The sequence below is a fragment of the Podarcis tiliguerta genome (genome assembly GCF_965153285.1).
Source record: "Podarcis tiliguerta genome assembly, chromosome: 1".
NCBI lineage: Eukaryota > Metazoa > Chordata > Lepidosauria > Squamata > Lacertidae > Podarcis > Podarcis tiliguerta.
Genome location: NC_139534.1, coordinates 30,659,224 through 30,663,457, shown reverse-complemented (window position 1 = coordinate 30,663,457; position 4,234 = coordinate 30,659,224). Strand labels below are relative to the sequence as shown.

The 4,234-nt window shown below is 41.7% G+C and overlaps 1 protein-coding gene across 8 annotated transcripts in view; it reads left to right on the top strand.

Moving 5' to 3' along the window:
* The window catches only part of SLC4A10 (solute carrier family 4 member 10), a 156,377-nt gene extending 154,997 nt beyond the window's left edge, over positions 1 to 1,380 (top strand). For all 8 annotated transcript variants that reach the window (XM_083406510.1, XM_083406506.1, XM_083406509.1 and 5 more), the window contains one exon: positions 93 to 1,380. The gene's annotated coding sequence lies outside the window, so the exon portion shown is untranslated. The remainder of the gene's footprint in view (positions 1 to 92) is intronic.
* Positions 1,381 to 4,234: the final 2,854 nt, after the last annotated feature.

Here is a 4,234-nt window from a genome sequence, read left to right as displayed (position 1 = left end):
AAGCAAAAAGCAAATTGTGATGAGTGGCACTGTGCAACAGCAAAACTTTTCCTCTTTTTTTCTCCTTCCCACCCCACCCCCCTCCAACCTAGCACTGAAAGCCGAAAAGAGAAGAAAGCTGACTCAGGGAAAGGTGTGGACCGCGAGACTTGTCTATGACTTGCTCTTCAGTTTATTTTTATAAACAGATGTGAGGAGTGCCACAATCATAAACCTGTACGCGATTTGATCCTTTCGTTGTACAACCTGTCTTTCATCCCAAAGTAGCACTGGTAATGTAAGTAGTGCAATACGTGCTTTGGTTCGCTGTCTGCTTTTCGCCCGGGCCCTGATCTGCGCAGAAATTAACTCTAGCCAGTGAGAGAATCCTGTACCCCCTCCATGCTTGTATGTGTGGGGATCCAGCTATTCAACCTATGTCATCCATTCAAGAAGTGAACAGTGTCTCCTTTCAAACTTTTCTCTCTCTCTCTCTCTCTCTCTCTCTGTTCAGTAGCCTTGGACTGCATTTTCCTTCTTTGCCCGTGCAACATATTTTCATAGCTTCTCCATCTCAGCAGACAAACAAACTTGAAAACAGCTTCCCCCCCCCCCAGCCCCGTCCTGTTCTTTTTATAGCTTAGCTTTCAGCCAGCTATTTGAGGAGATCCAAGATAACAAAAGAAATGTTAGCTTTGAGAGTTATTTTTAAATGAGAAATGGCTCAACCCTGCAAACTCTTTAACCAGAAGAATGAAGTCCCGCTCCCAATCCGTTAAAAGTCATGGCTTGTATGTATGTGCGCGTGGGTGTATGTGTGTGGGTGTGTATGCGTGTGTGACTTTCAGGATCGGACCCTATATTTGTGCAATTTTCCTTGATTTAATACTGGATATTTAATATTTAAATTTATATGTAAAGATAAAGTAATATAATATATAAAGTTATATAGGATATCGTTAACATGCTCTCATCTTGTTGGGGGGGGGGGGACGGGGAATATGCCACATCCATCGATGTGCAATATCCATACAGTATTTGTTGTGAATGCAAGCTGTTATTACAATATCTTATACTGTACTGTACTAAATGTTGCAGTGGTTAGTCCAACAGCTGCATTGTGGTGGTAAATAATCCACATTGTTTTTTTTCTAGCTTACTGTATTATAATTATTTACAGAGATGGGCAGTAAGATTTCCACTCCCTCATCAAGGATGGTCTTTGGGCCATTGCTTGACACTCTGAATACTTGCCCTTCAATTCCTATGTGATGTTAGGCACTTGTCTAATCATAGGCAGGTATTGAGTTTATCCAGAGATAAATCCTACCTATATTTTTGCTAGGGGGTTCTTTTCATTCTGTCATCAAATGCATGCTAGTATTATTATTATTATTATTTTTAATTTTAAAAATTGCTTTTTTCTCTCCAGTAAATTCTAGACAAAAGTCTAGGCAAAGTTAAGCACTTATAAGTCATATTGATTTCAGGGGAAGAGCCAGGAGTCTGTTTAACTCTTCCGTTCATATCAACCGGACTGTAATGTGCTCCAAACTTGGCTGAATTGTCTGCCGCTGTCAGTTAACTTTGATATCATGATCCCGTTGAAGTTCTGACCCTAATTTTCAGAGGGCAAGTTTATTGGCATAAAGCCCGTTTTGCCAAAAGAAAAAAGGAACTTGGCCTTTGTTAGTTGTTTAGCTAAATTTCTAAACAAGAGGCATGCATTTCCATGTTTGGAATGAAGACTTTTTTAAATAAAAAAATAGACTGTGTAGATTTTATTATGGTCCTAAAATTTGTATTATTAGCCAAATAGCAAGATCAAACCCTGGGCAGGATCCATCTCCTCTCCCCCATGCAGCTTCATATGCTGAGAAAGAATACCAGTAGGACTCAGTGGAGCCTACCCTTGGCCAGTTTTAGCTATTGACACAGAGAGCCAGGGGGCAGCAAGGCACCCACCCCTTGCCTTCAATGGAGTCGTCAATCACACTTCCCCTCTGTAGATCTGGCTTGCCGCCATGACCGTGTGCACAGGTACTCCTGCTGGAGTAGAATGTGGACAGATGAGAGCAGACTGTCTGCATCTTTATAAAACTAGGTAATTGGCCATCCCACTGTGCTTCCCTGGGAGAGAAGGGAAGAAGTGGACTGCAGGCAAGGGTGGGAGAAGGTGGAATAAAAGCGGGACAGTATTATAGATATTTTTTGATGTGTCTTTAGTTTTTAACAGCGTATGGTTTTTGTTGGAGGGGTGCTGATTGGTTTATAAATCAGATCTTATAAATGCACCAGTGCTTTTGAATACCAGGAACAAATTCCTTTGGGCTTTCCGTGTCGAGGGAATTGCTGCAGATCTCAGAAAGGCTGCTTTTTGTACCTTCAAAGTTGCCTAACCTAATCCTTAGCTGAGTTCTGCAGTCAAGTGCATGGCTTGTAGCAGCAGAACTATAGAGGGAATTCTGTGCAAGATTAGTGGGGAGTGAAAATCGGCCCCCAGCTTGTACTGCACTCAAAGCTCTTGCACACGCGAAACCAGGCTCTTCGACGAAGTGTATGGGCAGCTCACATGTGCCAGAGCTCAATCACCTGTGTGCAGAAGACTGTGTGTCTTTCTCTCATCTGGTTGGTGAATTTCATGGCCATGTGTGCACAAGTAGGCAACAAATTCCCAGAGCCGAATAGGACATGGTTCCGTTTTATGAAGGCAACTTGGAAATGGCTTTAACCCTAACTTGTTGCTTACCTGGTGGTGTTAGACTTAAACTCCCATCAGCCCCAGGCAGTGTAGCCATATGGTCTGGAATGGTGGGACTTGCAGCCCACCATCTGAAGGGTTCCCATTTCTCCACATCTGATCCAAGCAAGTTCGCCTACGGGATGCTTCAGCCCATGCTAGCTGCCGCTGGTTCATCAGATGATAAAAACTGGTCCCCTGGATGGCACCTGTAGGGAGTCCTGAAGAAAATAATGCTGGTCCTTCTAATGGAGTTTTTTCTCCTAGTCGTCTCTGCGAGGTAGAACAGATAGCATAATTCCTGCTGTAAATGCAGAGCTAAAGGTTAGGGGGACATTGACAACTGCCATCCATGTGGAGATAGCAGACAGGATTTGCATGGAACATCGGCCCCGGGGGCTTAACGCGGCACAAACAATAGCAGTGTTGCATCTGGAAAGAGGCCTATAATTTGTCAGTGCAAGCAAGCATCTGCGCAGGCAGCAAACCACAGCACCAGTGGAAACTGAAGAGGGTCATCTTTGGCAGGGCAGGGCCTGAGAAATGCTCCACACGCATCTGCACAAGCTGTCATTGTTCAATGACTGCAGAGTGTGAATCTGGGCTTTCCATCTCCATATGCCTTCTACTTCAAACAGTAACATTACGCCAGCTGCTCTTGTGCCAAAATTAGGCTAAATCAGATGGACATAACAGAAAGCATTGCTTCTAATGCTATTTTTGGACCGCAGCTTGTTCTCTTATCAGATTCTGCTTAGCATAATCCAATTTCATATGATGCAAATTGTGCTACTTCCCCCCCACACCTCCCCCAAACAAAAGTTTGGTTTAATACAATTGTATGTGTAAATTTAGAGAAGCTACATTAAGAATAAAGTGTTTTGTTACTGTAGTTGTAGCAATCCAGTTGTGGTGAGGTGAGTCTATCATAGCAAGGCAACACAATTTGTTCCTGGAAAGAGACTGCTGGTGTTTTTAATAAGTTGCTGATCAAAGGAAAATCAGAAATTTCATCTGAATAGTTTCCTTGATACTAATAAATCAGCGTATTTAATGGCATTCTTCATTTTTCGTTCAGCATTTTTGAGGTTGTTTTTTTTTTAATTATTATTTACATATTCTGTTTTTGTGTGAATTTTGCTATTCCATTCTGAAATCACACAAAGAAGTAATAATAAAATGCAAATGGTAGTGTTCTATTTACTTTTAATTTCATATTTCCTGGTCACAACTGCTGAATTTCTTGGATGTAATTTATTACAAAAGTTTAAGTAAAGTGTATATGTGAATAGAATTACTTGTTTTTCACATCTTAAGAGCTGTTACATGGAAATAAAATATTTATCCTAACTATTCTCCATGCTTATATTTATGATGCTTGCTGTTTTTTACCTACTGTGCAGGCGCAGAGTACAGTTACCCTGATCTAGTGAAAGCAAGCCTTGAAGGGGAAAAGGCATGGGTCTGTCCTATGTTCACCACAGTTCTTTAAAATCCAGGCATCCAAATGCAAGT